Below are 15,145 nucleotides of genomic sequence, written 5' to 3'. Positions count from 1 at the left end.
AGTTTAGTTAGTTTAGTTTAGTTTAGCATTAGAATCTAAAATCTCTACAATCATAGTTTTTAATCCCTTAAACCCCCTTTCCAGTCTTGTCCTTCACATAACATACATTTAAAAGTGGAACGATACCCTACTCATCCTTTACTTATTGAGGGATAATTAGGTTTTGATACGCTTCTATTTTGTTCAACGACCATCATGCATCTACATCATCTATCTACATCATCTATATACCATCTCATCTACACACAAAAGAAGTAGTGTCAAACACAAAGATGTGTTTGCTTGGTCATTTGAAGAAATGCCATGAATTGACCCCCATGTGGTATGCCACCGGCTCAATATTTGTAGTGTTGCAGTAGTAGTCAAACATAAACTATAAAGAATAGGTGCTGAGAGATCCAAAGTATTAAAAGCCAAAGATGAAAAACTAAAGGCAAATAAATTTGTCAGGGAAATCAATTTCCCCACCTGGATTTCTAACGTTGTCCCAGTATGTAAGAAGAATGGGTCATGGAGAATCTGTATCGACTTTCCAGATCTAAACCACGCGTGTCCAAAAGACAGTTACCCTCTTGCACGGATTGACAAATTAGTGGATGCAACGGATAAACATGAATTGTTATCCTTCACAGATGGGTCGTTTGGCAACCAGATCCCATTACATGAGGAAGACCAGAAGCATGCTAGTTTCACAACCGAGGATGGCCTATACTGTTATTAGGTCATGCCATTCGGACTAAAAAATGCGGGAGCCACGTACCAATGTTTGGTAAACAAAATGTTCGAGGGATTGATAGGCGACATTGTAGAGGTATATGCAGACGATCTCTTGATCAAAAGCCTAAGACGTGGAGATCACCTCCCCCACCTAAAACGTGCATTCGACATTCTCCGAGAGTATCGCATGAAACTTAACCCAGCAAAATGTGCTTTTGCTGTCTCATCAAGGAAGTTTTTAGGGTATCTGGTTACTAAGCGAGGAATCGAGGCAAACCCATATCAGATCCGAGCATTCATAGAAATGCCTTCACCTAAAAACATGAGAAAGGTTAAAAAAGTCACAAGCAGGTTAGCAGTGCTAAACAGGTTCATCTCAAAGAGTTCAGATAAGTGCAAACCACTGTTTCAATTACTGTGAAAAAGTACCTCATTTGAGTGGACGGAAGACTACCAAAAAGTATTCAATCAACTCAAAACGTAACTAGGGGCACCATCGATCCATTCCAAACTAGTTGAGGGAGAAGTTTTAGATATTTACCTCTCTTCATCTGACTACGGTATCAGTTATGTACTGATACGTGTGGACAAAAAGAAGGTAAAAAAACCTATGTATTTCTTTAGCCGAATGCTCTTACCGGTAGAAACAAGGTACTCTAAACTCGAAAAAGTCACTTTAGCTCTTGTTTTTGCGGGAGAGAAATTACGACCATACTTCCATTACCACACTATTAGAGTAATCACAGAATACCAATTACGATCAGTTCTAGAAAGATCGAACAGGTCAAGAAGGTTAGCTAAATGGTCTGCGCAACTGTCAGAGTATGATATAATCTACGTTCCACGAATCTCAGAGAAAGGTCAGCACTAGCAGAATTCTTAGGAGATTTCCCAATGACCTACACTGGGTATGACTCAACAATCCCTAGTTCAGATGATAGCATCCTGCCTAAATCTCCCAATGCATCTCCAGACCCTTTGGATCCACGCTCCGAATGGCGACTATTTGTGGATGGATCTTCAAATGACAGAGGAGCAGGAGTTGGAGTTGTGTTAGTTATTCCTGACAACATGCGACTGGAGAAATCTATCCGGTTAGGTTGGAATGCCTATAACAATGAAGAAGAGTATGAGGTGACACTTGCTGGCCTCACAATGGCTCTCGACCTTGGTTTAACACACCTCATAGTTTTTAGTGACTCACAACTGGTTGCGTTTCAAGTTGAAGGAGGTTACGAGGCCAAAGATGAACGAATAGCTAAATACCTGGAACTAGTAAGGGGTCTTCAAAGCAAGTTTGAGAATATCTAGTTTTATCAGCTGCCTCAATCATAAAATCTGCACACAGATGCTATGGCATATGTTGCCTCAATGTTGGACAACAATGATTCTTGCTCCATCCCTATAGAGTTTCAGGCCAAACCTAGCATCTAGGTCCCCAATGTTACAATATTTTGTGTTATTCCAACCTCCACACCAAACTGGGTGGATCCATACAAGTCTTACCTCAAGGACGTGACACTCAAAGGGGATAAGAACACAGCAAGGTGTCTGCTTGCAAAGGTACCAAGATTCACCCTCATTAGAGATGACTTTACAAGAAGTCTTTCCTGGGACCTCACCTCCGATATCTATAACCAGACCTCGCTGAACAGGTCATGCGAGAGGTTCACGATGGAATTTGTGGCAACCACACTGGGGGCAGAACACTCACCCTCAAGATCCTAAGGCAAATATACTTTTGGCCTTACATACAAAAGGATGCACAAGTTTATGCCCGTAAATGTGAAAAGTGTAAGTGACATGCTCCGCTTATCCAAGCTCCCACAATAGAGCTTCACCCATTAGCAAGCCCATGCCCATTTTCGTAATGGGGAACTGACATTGTAAGACCCTTGCCACCCGTCCCCGACAATGTCAGATTATTATTGGTCACGACGGATTACTTCACCAAGTGAATAGAGGTAGTTCTCCTTGTCTTCATTTGAGAACATGACATCAAAAAGTTCATTTGTAACAACATTGTTTGTAGGTTTGGCATACCCAAGGCCATCATCTCACATAATGGGCAACAGTTCGCTGGCCTCTAATAGGGTTATTTTGGATAACATGAAGCGCAAACTAGATGACATGAAGGGTTTATGGGTTGAGGAAGTACCTAAGGTCCTATGGGCATACCGAACTACACCCAGACGATTGATTGGTGAGTCTCTATTTTCATTGACCTACGAAACTGAAGTTGTCATACCTCCTAAACTGGTTGCCCCTACTCAGAAGTCGGACGTCGTGCACGCACTAGACAATGAAGAATTGTTATGCAGAAAAATGGATCTCCAAGATGAAAAGCAGGAAGACGCTGCCTTGTGCTTGGCTGCCAACCAACAGATTCTGAAAAGATCATACGACAAGATAGTCCAAATTCGAGCTTTCAAATTTGGAGATCTGGTTCTGCGTGAGATCCCAGAGCATAACGACAAGCTTAGGCCCAACTGGGAGGGACCATACATTATCGACAAGGTCGGTCGAACTGGTTTTTACTACTTACATACTGTTGAAGGGGACGTTCTTGGCAAACCATGGAACACAGAGCACCTTGGCCAGTACTATCTGTAAATTGTTATTTCATGCTTCTTTATGCATTGTTTATCCTCTCCAGTTATCAATAAACTTCCTCACCTTGAAATCAAATTTATTCCTTGCTTCAGCTATTTATTTATTATCCACAATGTTCTAAGCCTTTAGGGAATTAACTTTTCATTATCTGTTCAAGAATATTGTATGCCAATTTGCTTTGGAACAAGAGATACTGAGTGTGGAGAAGCCGAACTATATGCAAGTTTCTTTCTCAACCCCATCCAGCCTGAAATGTTCGCTAGTTCTTTAAGACTGAGATTATCCTCGATGGATTAAGCAATTAGAGCATCTAACCACACTAATTGTTTAGTAAACTGTATGCCAGCTTGACTTGGAACCAGAGATAGTGTTCTTGGGAGCCCGAACTGTATGCCAGTTCCTTGCGCTCTTATAACATCACTAATAGGGGTTGCTGGGAAATCTGGGTTGGATCTAGATCCTAGCACGCAATCATTGGCCAGGAATTATATCGGCATGATTGCGCTGAGGAAGACTCCCCTACTGTTATTCTGGTGATAACTAATTTATTTTTTAAATAGACAGGACCTATCGTTATTAAACACAGTGTTGTGCTCAAGGCACCAAGTTACCTTCGCATAGACACATGGCTCCTCTGTGACGCTATTTCTCTATTACGATCGAACTTTTAGTTATGGTTAAACTTGGACGACTCCTATGATATCCTAATCAGATTCTGGTTATGCCTCAATTTAAACTGTTTGGCCTATTAGGGTCACCTATTGTTGTTCTAAATGAACTTTGGGAGCATCAGGGGTAGAATATGCATAATAGTTCATGTGATAATATGATATATAACATAGAATGTGTTAAATTCATGCATAAACCAGAAGAGTTGGAGAGCTCAGTGAGTAAATAGTATGTGAGAAACATAGCTTAATATTAGAGACCCATATAAATATTGTTTCAAAATAAATATTTTCTGAATCATGAACTGAATAGTTAAGTCTTTACTTACCCTGTTGAGCAGGGGTAGAATCGAATTTCAGCTCAGCATTAGCACTTGCTACTACACCAGCATCAAGAACTCCTGGCCCACTCTCAAGAACGGACTATGCAGTTAGATTGGCTAGGACGTTCAGGGTTGAACAGAGCATTCACCTGTAATGTGCACATGCAAAAAAGGAAGTTGGATGGCATGCATGTCATCATCGGTGTTTTCTCTAGAAGATGAGGAAGCATCATGCATAAGTTCATTCTGAATCACTAAGATAGTGGTATTCAGGTAAGGCAATAAGATAAAAGGGTTGGTCACTCGCCCTTGATCATCCACCTAAGAAACATACTCAATAGCCTCAATAGCCTCCTCAAACTTAACTTGTTTGCCTTCATTGAAGGAGTCTTCAAAAAATCAAGTACTCTCAGAGCAAAATGAATAGCATTCTTAGCTAACCTCTTCTTTACCTCCTATACCACCTTGGAATAGAACTCAGAGGTCTCCGCCAAGAAATCACCAGCCTTCTTTTCATAAAGTAGACGCTTCTCTTTTAGAGCCCTCTCATAGCCTATCATGACTTCATTTCCATGAGTAATGGCTTGGCCAAGGGTTCTCATCTTGGTAATCATATAGTGAAGCTCCCCCTGAACCTTGTCATGCTTTGCTTGCAGTGGGTTAACCGGGCCGCAATTCCAAGAATTTGACTTTCCAAGAAGTAGCCTCGAACTCCCTTTTGGGCCCTATCTAGAGAGTTTATGAGGTTGGCAACCGTCTCTCTCTTGTTGCTGAAACCAGTATCTGACTTATTCTCTCTAGCCAAAAGTTGGCCTACTTGGGTTTGCAGTTCCTCAGCCCTTTTCTAAGCAGCCACTCTTACCCAATTCAGCTTGCCAGTGGCCAAGTCATTGGCAACTGTACTAACAGAGGTGGCAAAGATTGGTTCTTTCCTGACCAAGAAGTTTTTCACTTACTGAAAAAGAATACAAGGTATGTAAGTAACAAATGAGAAAAATAGAATGTTGTACAAGATAAACAGCAGATCTGTGAAATGACAGATCTAGACTACCAGCCATACTAGCTTCAACTCTATTAACAGGAAGTCGAGTAGCTTCTAGAACTCCAAGCGCGAAGTCAACATCATTAACTGAGTGCTTATTGGTAACGGGAAGCTCATCAAGTCGGCCCCAATGCAATACTAAAAAAAGACTTGTGATGACGCCTAAAAGCTGGCATGAAATAGGTTTAATGACACTTTCGTTTAAAAACCAATCGTCATTATAGAGCCCGACATAAAAGTGTCATAAAGTTTATGACAGTTCTGGAGAAGCTGACATCAAAGCTCGAACTTAATATGACAAAAATTAATTTATAAACGTCATAACTGGATCATTTTGCATGACATGTTTTACTTAACCGTCATAGTTTATTAGAAAAAGTATCAAGAACTAAACCTTCGTTTATGACTGTTTTTATTTAAGTGTCACCCTGAGAAACAAAAGCGTCAAGAAATTAAGACTAAAAACTGTCAAAAATTGGTATGTAACACGACATTTCTTTGGAAGCCGTCATAACTTTTTTTTTTTTATTTCCTGTAAATCTGAAAATTCCTGTAAATTTGAAATTCCTATAAACAAATACATTCATTCAGCTAGAGTAATTACAAAAAACCAGAATCATACTTTTATTACCAACATAAATCATTCCAAGAACTTGTTCATATTACATGATTTATTCACGAAGAAAAAATTAAATAACTCAGGCACTTGATTCAAAATCAAGTCTCATAATCCAACAACAATGTAATTTATATAATCCATCCAACAAATTGCTAATAAACCGATCCATCTTAAACAAACTTAATTGAGCTACCGTGTTATCTCACTTATAACCTAAAAAACAATATGAAGAAGAATGTGTTAGTTTGTTTAATAAGTAAACTAAAAATATTATCATATAACGACTTCTACACAGTATTCAAAAAATTCACGAACAATGTGTTAGCATAATAAGTCAATAACTACTAAACGAAAGAGATACAATCAACTATGACAGAGAATCATGTTGGTTAAACCACAAATAACGTACACCACTATAGGATATATCTTATCCGTATATCTCCCACAAGTACACAAATAACCTTTTAGCTAATAGGCAGAGGAAAGAACATATGAAATCAAACCTAAATTCGAAATGTCTAGTGGAAAATCTTCATACTAAAGCTTCATATACAACCCCCAAATACCTATCAAGCATAAAAGATATATAAATGACAGGTACCGACTAGCAAAGTCGGCAAAACCATTGGGTGATGATACCAGAGGTCTAGGGCTCGAACCCCCACTACACAAGAAAAGGTGTTTACCAACGGTTATATTAGTTACTTATATTTTTACTAACGCTTATATCCATTAGCTCTGGGGCGTCACACGGAGGGGGTGGTCTCCAAATGAGATCAACATAAAAACACAATACAACAAGCAGCTAAATCAGAAGGAAACCATGCATGACTTTACCATGCACCCTATATTGGTTATATAAGAAAGAAAATACTAGACGGATAGCACGTACCAGAATTCTCGTATCACAAGTAGTGATAGATAGCAACAGTAAAGTTCCAATTTTTTTAACCTTAAAATCATCAAACAAATACACATTGTTAGTGGCATAAATGAAAATTTAAAGTTCAATGTAAAATAGATAAAAGGGAAAAAAAAAATAACTAGGGATTTAAGTATCCCCCCGGCTGACAACTAGTTGCTCCATATCTCCTTCGCCTATATCCATGTTGTCATCTGCTCCACAAACTTAAATACAAGAAAACTAACTTAGTGTTAGTGATACAAATATATTAAATAGTGCATATCAACTGAACGTGAACAAGCAATTTTCACGGAAAACACCAAGCATACCAACTCTTTAATACTTCTCTACCCTTATAAATACTACCTTGAATTGTCATCTTAGTTGAGAAAAGTAGAGGTAACAATAATGAATTCCAACATTATGAAAAAAGTAGAGGTAACAACATCTAAAGACTCATCTCAAACAAAACCAATTGCGTATAATAAAAAAAGGGAAAAAGATACACATACGTTCTTTAAGCGTAGACCAAGCAGCCATGGCATCATTTCTTTGAGCTTGCTTTTTGGTCTTTGTTGGTTCTCCTGTGAAGTTCCATCTTGAAATCTCAACTGTGCAATTGAAGACAGGAACATGGCCTGGTCCAGAACGAATAGTGGTATAAACGGGAAGTTTAAAACCGACTCTATGGGTTGTTACTCGAAGTAAATTCTTACAAACCTCGGTTTCATCTTGTTGAATCATATATCAACAAAACAATATAGATGTGTAACATAGTATTAGTCAACAAAATTTCAATTAAAATAGTTTTGGGGTGGGAACTGTTTTTTAGGTAAAACCCCACCTCTAGGAAAACAAAAGAATAGTCGATCTAACTACATGACCATTAATCGATTTTGACTAAGTGTTGCGAAAAATAATATGAAAGCACTTACTTTGGCATGACTTAATTCCTAAATTCAGCATACGTACAATGCTACAGTTTCATCCAAATGGATTCCTTCCAACTAGAAAGATTGCAGAACACCCTATTGGCTACCCCATTCACCATCTTCTCCATCACTCTATAAATTAAATAACTCCTTGCAAGTGTAAGCTTCCATAAGGAATTAACTAGACAAGTCAAAAGTAATTACAACATAAACATGTAGAATGCAAAACATACTGTCTGGCACAAGTCAAGCATCTAGAAAACATGTTTGTATTGAATCATTAACACGTTGCAGATGCAAAGGGGGAACAATACACTAATAAATTTCAACAACAATCCTCAATCAAAATTTCATTTAGCAAAATCTGTTAAAACATATGATTAATAAAATATGAATCTGTCAAATATCATGTTATGGTGTAGTGGGAACAAACGAATTGTATAGTTTGTAAGTTCAAGTGTTCCATTTTAGATGTTGGATTTCTAGGTTTGTCATGTAAAGACAGAAGTACTAAGAATACATCGTAAGAAATTTGGGAAAGATCAAAGTTGCGTCAGTTTGTGTAGCCATAAATCTTGGAGGAGGCAGCAAACTATTGTACCATTTAGAGTAGAAATAGTTGCAACGTATGGTACACAAAAGGCATTTGACTACAATCTTTAGTACAAGGCAAGGCTTGTACGAACATACAAACTTTAAACAAACTTAGGAATACGACTATAAATCCCCAAACTTTGTAATCTTCGGTTCATGTCATACGAATATTAAAAAGAAAAACATAAGAAAATAATGGCATATTTATACCATCAATACAAGGCATAACCAGCATACAAATTTTTTAAAAACATAGGCATATGACTGTAAATCTACACATTTTAAATTCTTTAGTACAAGCCATATGAATATCTGTAAAAAAAAAAAAGAAATCATGAACTTCAAGCTCCTTCAATCATTTATTTTAAACCAAGAACTTCAAGAAAATAAAAAACGCACTTTTAAACCAAGCAAAATCAAAACAGTACCTATATTCTAAATTCAAACAAATTAGCTAATAAAGAAACACCCTCAAACCAAGCAAAAATCAATACAGTATAGAGATACTAATAAATTCACAAAAAATAAGCAAATAAAAAGTGTACATTGAAGCAACCAAAATCAAACGAAGCATTATCAACCTAACATTGGAATCGTTATTAGCCCAATTAAGCAGTGGAAACCAAGAACAATTAATTGACAGAGGCTGAGTGATAGTTGAAGAACAATTCCACAGTTGTTGCAACGAAAGGAAAATGGCAACTAACATACCTCAAATTCTAAAGATACCTCATTTTAGCTAGGAGTCAGATACCCTAAAGCCTAAATTGAAAACCCAAAAAGAAAAACAATTGATTAGGCCGCACAAACAATTAGAGGAGATAGAAATCAACTTAAGAGGGAGTTTACCTAGTTCGTCTTCCTCCTTCAAGGTCTCGTTGACCGTCAGGTTTGTCTCGTTGACCGTCCGGTTTTTCATTCTCCTACAAACTGGTTAGACAAAGAGATGGAATTGAAAGGGTTGGACTTTAACTCTGAAATCGGTTGGATAGAGAGAGAGAATTGAAAGGGTTTACAGGGAAACAAAAATTCATTGATTCAACTAGTTAGGGTTGTACACAGAGAGAGAATGAAAAAGGAAAATAGAACTTGAGGTTAAGCAAAAGTTCCCACGCTTCAATTTTTTGTCATTCTTTTTATCCTGTTTTATTATTTTTGCTTTCTGTTTTACTTAAGATGTTCACTGATTCTACTTATACCCTTTCCTCGTCAAGCTTTGCAGCCAAACATAATAACAATATCAAAGATCATCAAATTTAAGGCCAGTAATGCTAATATAAATGGGGAAATTAGAAAATCTAAATTGTTTAATGAAGAAGACATCAAAAATATATAGAACTGTAGACGTCAAAAGTAAGAATTTAAGAAAACGCAAATCAATAGAACAACCTCAGGGTAGATAATAAGATTATTAAAAAAATCCAAAACCTTTGTCTTATATAGGCTGCCTAACAAACTCAATTCAGATAATTAAGTGAGTGAATACAAAATACCTTGTTATTTCCGTTCAAGAGATTAGAACAAATTTTGTACTTTTTCTTAACTTTGTTAATGGAAACGAACTACACAAAAGCGTCCCACTTTTCAAACATTTTGATCAATTTCAGAAGCCGACATTACTCCACCAAACACACTCATCCCGCCCATTCTCAAATTAATAAGCTTCATATAGGATTCACGAATTGAAGAAAAATGGTTATGGTTTAGTAGTTCATAGAAAATTAATTAAGGAATCCTTCAGAAAGACAAAATAAGCCCGACAGGATAGCTTGATCGACTTAAGCAACAAGGGCTCATCAGCTCAGTCAATTGCTCAATCTACTGAACCGGCTGGATCAAAAAAGAAAATCGAGCACCAAGCAATGCCATTGTTCGGTGCTGACTGGGATGTCCTGCCCAGCGAGTGTCATGACACTCCTTCACTAAGAAAGGATTTATGTTGTGAGTGATCACGCACGATAGAGAATGATGGATCAGCGGACCGATTGATTGACCGAGATGTGATGCTCACTAATCGACCATGCAAAAATCTCCAAGATCCTTTACTATACAAGGTTCCAAACCTTCAATAACCGCACCCCACCAAATCTAATTGATGGGACCCAACACCTTCTTTAGATCCGTTGACTGGGCTGGGTGGGAATCAGAAGTTTTTTTCATTGTTTTGTACAGACGTATGGTGGGAGTTCTACTGCGGTCATGTTCCTGATCTGCCTTTTTTAGATTCTCATAGTTCTAATGGAGGAAAGTCGAAAGAGAAAGGAACTCGCACCTAGGAGTTCCTGTTATAGTTCTCTCGCAGGTTTTGGGTCTATTTCAACCGATTGGATTTAGATGTGGGTCGGGATATTTATACGTCGTCGGAGTTTGCTTGTGAAACAACAAAATTTGCTAGGTCTTCAACTAGAGTTGGAGAGAGGAATATTGTCGAGTGTAAGAAGATGAAGATGGACTGAAACAATAAAGCTTTTCAGGAAGGAAGCCAGGAAGGGAATTAAGCCGATAAGCTAAGAGGTGTTTTTGAAATTTCACCTTAAGAATTGTTTGATATTTGGAATAAGAGAAAAATGATTTGCTCTTTTGCCCTTTAGCCTAGTGCTAGGTCTGACTAATATTAACGGTTCACGTTTTTGTACTCACGATGGTTTTTCTTTTGTCCAAGTTCTTAACGGTTGAATATGTTGCAACAAAACAATTGGAACGGTTTAATATACTGCTAACTTGACTGGAAACCCGTCATAAAATCATAATATTTTTTTGACGCTTGTGTCATACACGACATAATGTTCCAACAGCCGTCATAAAATTATAATATATTTTTGACGTCTATGTCGTACACGACATAATGTTGTAACAGCCATCATAAAATCATAATATATTCTTGACGCCTATGTCATACACGACATAATGTTCCAAGATCCGTCATAAAAATATCATTAAGATACCTATCTTTACGGTTTTCAACAAAGCCATCAAGATAGATAAAAAAACAAGTGTCATCATATGTCTTTTTTTTAGGTTATGAAATAAGATGAAAGGGTTGGTCACTCACCCCTGATCATCCACCTAAGAAACATACCCAATAGCCTAAATAGCCTCCTCAAACTTAACATGTCTGGCTTCATTGAAGGAGTCATAAAAAACATCAAGTACACTCAGAGCAAAACAAATAGCAGTCTTAGCTGACCTCTTCTTTACCTCCTACAACACCTTGGAATAGAACTCAGAGGTTTCCGCCAAGAGATCACCAACCTTCTTTTCATAACTTAGACTTTTCTCTTTAAGAGCCCTCTCATAGCCTATCATGACTTCATTTGCATGAGTAATAGCTGGGCCAAGGGTTCTCATCTCGATATTCCTACGGTGAAGCTCCCCCTGAACCTGGTCAAGCTTTGCTTGCAGGGTGGTGAACTAGGAGCGTAGTTCCAAGAATTTGACTTTCCAAGAAGCAGCCTCAGCAGCTCCCTTTTGGGCCTTATCTAGAGAGTTTCGGAGGTTAGCAACCGTCTTTCTCATGTTCCTGAAACCAGCATCCGACTTCTTCCCTCGGGCCAAAAGTTGGTTTACTTAGGTTTGCAGTCTCTTGCCCAATTTAGCTTGCTAGTGGCCTTGTCATTAGCAGCTGTACTGACGAAGGTCCCAAAGATTGGTTCTTTCATGGCCAAGAAGTTATTCACTAACTGAAAAAGATTACAAGGTGTGTAAGTAACATAATGAGAAAAATAGAATGTTGTACAGAGAAGGAAGTTTCACCTTGGCAAGATAAGCAGTAGATCTGTGAAATGACAGATCTAGACTACCAGCCATACTAGCTTTAGCTCTATTAATAGGAAGTCGAGCAGCTTCCAGAACTCCAAACGCGATGTTAACATCATTAACTAAGTGCTTATTGATAATGGGAAGTGCATCAGGTCGGCCCTAATGCCTCATCTCCACGATCATCTCCCTTTCAGGAGAGTCTGGGGATTATTGCAAGAAGGGCATATCATCTGCCCTCCTTTTCCTATCAGCTCGAGGAGGAAGGAGAGCAATAGTTGCGCCGGCCATTTCAATGACGCCTTTCCACTTCGGTTATCGGGCGGGAAGGACAGTGGTCCGAACTGGTAATGGTGTAGTAACTTTTCAGAAAACTTACTTGGAACATTCACAGGGCGTAAAAAGATATCTCTTCATCCGATATAAAAGTCAAAATTTGGTTCTCTTTACTTTTAGGGTGTAGCACTAGGAGCAAGAGCATAATCAGTTCTCTTTAACTTTGAGCGGTTAAATACGCGTACTTCCCTTTAAAAATTGCTAGCTGCCAGAAGTTCGTGTGGCAATTTAGGGCCCCTCCCACAAATGATTTTACAATCATCACTGACATCAGGTTCCTGAACTGTACCCGTTGTGGTAACATCGCTGGAAGTCATAATAGAACTCTTCTCTTTACGGTTCCCCTTTATTCTAGTGTGAAGAGAAGATTCGTCCTGACCTGGAGGGGGAAGAAGACGAGCATCTTGATTTACAAGAGGAGGGAGTACGGTGCGCTTAGTTTTCACAGTGTTAACCCCAAACAGAGCAAAGCCAGGGGCAAGTGCCAGCATTTCTTCAGCAGACATATTGAAATACTCAAAGAGGCCGGTGGGATTAGGAACTACCACCTAGGGCATCCTCTGATATTTGGAGATCTTGTTGATGAAATCCACAATAGTAGCATCAGTTGTGGTAAGTTGGTTACATAGGGAAGAGTCATCTAAGGGATCATAAAAAGAGAAATCAGTTGAAGGCACCTATAGAGGATTTGTAAATTCATAAGAAAGTATGCTTACTGGTTGGTGCATGAGTATGTTTTCTGGGAATAGGAATCCCTACTGGTTCGCTATGAGCATCTTGAAAACAAATGACCCACTCATCGCCCTACACCCGGATGTGGTGATCAGCCCAACCCTCATCATTTTGCTTTCCCTCAAAGAAGATGATCGGAGCATTCTTGTCTCTAGTCATGAGATAGTAGTAAGACTGGTCCCGAATGTGACGGACCTCATAAAAATACCCAAACACCCATCTGTTCAAGATGAATCCATGCCTCTTTGCCAGTATAGGAGAGTATAAGACAGTTCTGTAGAACATGGGCACCGCTTGACCAAGGGCAAGATTGAAGTGGATAAGATACTCCCCTAACAGTGGGTGGAAAGGAAGAGTGAGACCGGCCCTGAGTTAACCAATCGTGACAAGCGCAACCTCTTTATAGGCTAACTCATCAGATAATCTCCCCCACTCAAGCCCAATATTGGCATGGATGTGAAATCTTTCTATAATCAGTTCTATGGAAGAGAGATCTCCGAAGTTGATAAGTGACCAATTTGGGTTTGTCATAGTCAGAAATGGTAGAAAGTTTGAATTTTTTAGTTAAACCCTAGCAGAAGAGAAGAAGGTTTGAATACAGAGAAAGCTAGCAGAAGAGATAAGGGAGAGCTCTATCTAAGAACCTTTATATATAGATGTGATGGATGGTTATGATTAACCCAAGTGTTATGCGTTTTCGGGATGGAATTGCCATCATTACCTTTTTCAGGAAACGGCATGTCTACTCGAGCCATCTTTTCAGAGCCTTAATTAGGTGAGTCCGTAAGTAGTTCCAACAACTATTTATGAAAAATATTCTTGGGCTAAAAGCAATGTCGCTTCAAGCGCCCGCGTGCTAGATGGCACGAGAGGGGGCATCTGTAAAGAGGATTTCCCGTCATTGATTAGATGACACATGTATGGGAAATAACCTAGGACTATGGATACCTGGAATAAGACAAGAACCATCGGATTAGTTCTGGGAATAAGTTATCTCGTGTTTATCATGAGTGTGTCGTAAGCATGTGCTAGTCACGTGACGACCTTCCTCTGAATATGCCAGTTCTCCAAGTCGTTAGGAACCGATAAAGGCAGTTCCTGAAGAGAAGGAAACTAGAGAGGGCGATCTTTGATGATAAGGAAGGAATCAGAATGAAATATCTTTAAGAGTTACCTTTATATCTAATATTCCCATATGCGGTGGGATATTATGACCAACAAGGCAACCTACCTCTAATAAGATATGGTACAGATTCAGGCTTCCATAAGGAGATGATTCCTAATAGGAAGGCAAAGTCCAAAAGTGGAAGGGAATTCACAAGCAGTGAGGTTAACCCTAACCCTAGGACTTTCAAGGATCTTCCTATATAAACCATGCTCTTAGGAACTACGCAAAAGTTTGTTTGATTCTTCTAAATAAACAAAGAGATACATAGGCAGCCGCCATGCAGTTGAACCTTGAACATTAAATAACCTCATCCCTTATCCATCAAGAAAAAGGTTCTGAATCACAAGGCACAGAGGAAGATCAAGGGATACTCAGAAAATCCCCTACAAATATTATGGTTGGTTAAGTGTACAACATGTAGATTTTCATATGTAAAGGTAACTTGGTTAGCAAAATATACTAATTTGATTGATTCAAATGAGTGTAACCAACTTTAGTTGGTTAAATGAATGAATAAGAAGTTGTTTTGAAGAACTATTTTGATGGAAAACAAGATTAAACACTTTGAATGGAGGAAAACTAACTTGATTTAATAAAATTTGGAGCTTGAAAACATTGAAAATGGAAAACAATAACAATAAAACTAAATAAAAACAATTAACTAATTATTATCTCCTACTCCTACTAAACTATAGATATTAGTTAACTAGCTATCTTATTTTGTGGGCATCTCTACACTTA

This window comes from Coptis chinensis, chromosome 1 (assembly GCF_015680905.1).
Source record: "Coptis chinensis isolate HL-2020 chromosome 1, ASM1568090v1, whole genome shotgun sequence".
NCBI lineage: Eukaryota > Viridiplantae > Streptophyta > Magnoliopsida > Ranunculales > Ranunculaceae > Coptis > Coptis chinensis.
This window is presented reverse-complemented; position numbering follows the sequence as displayed.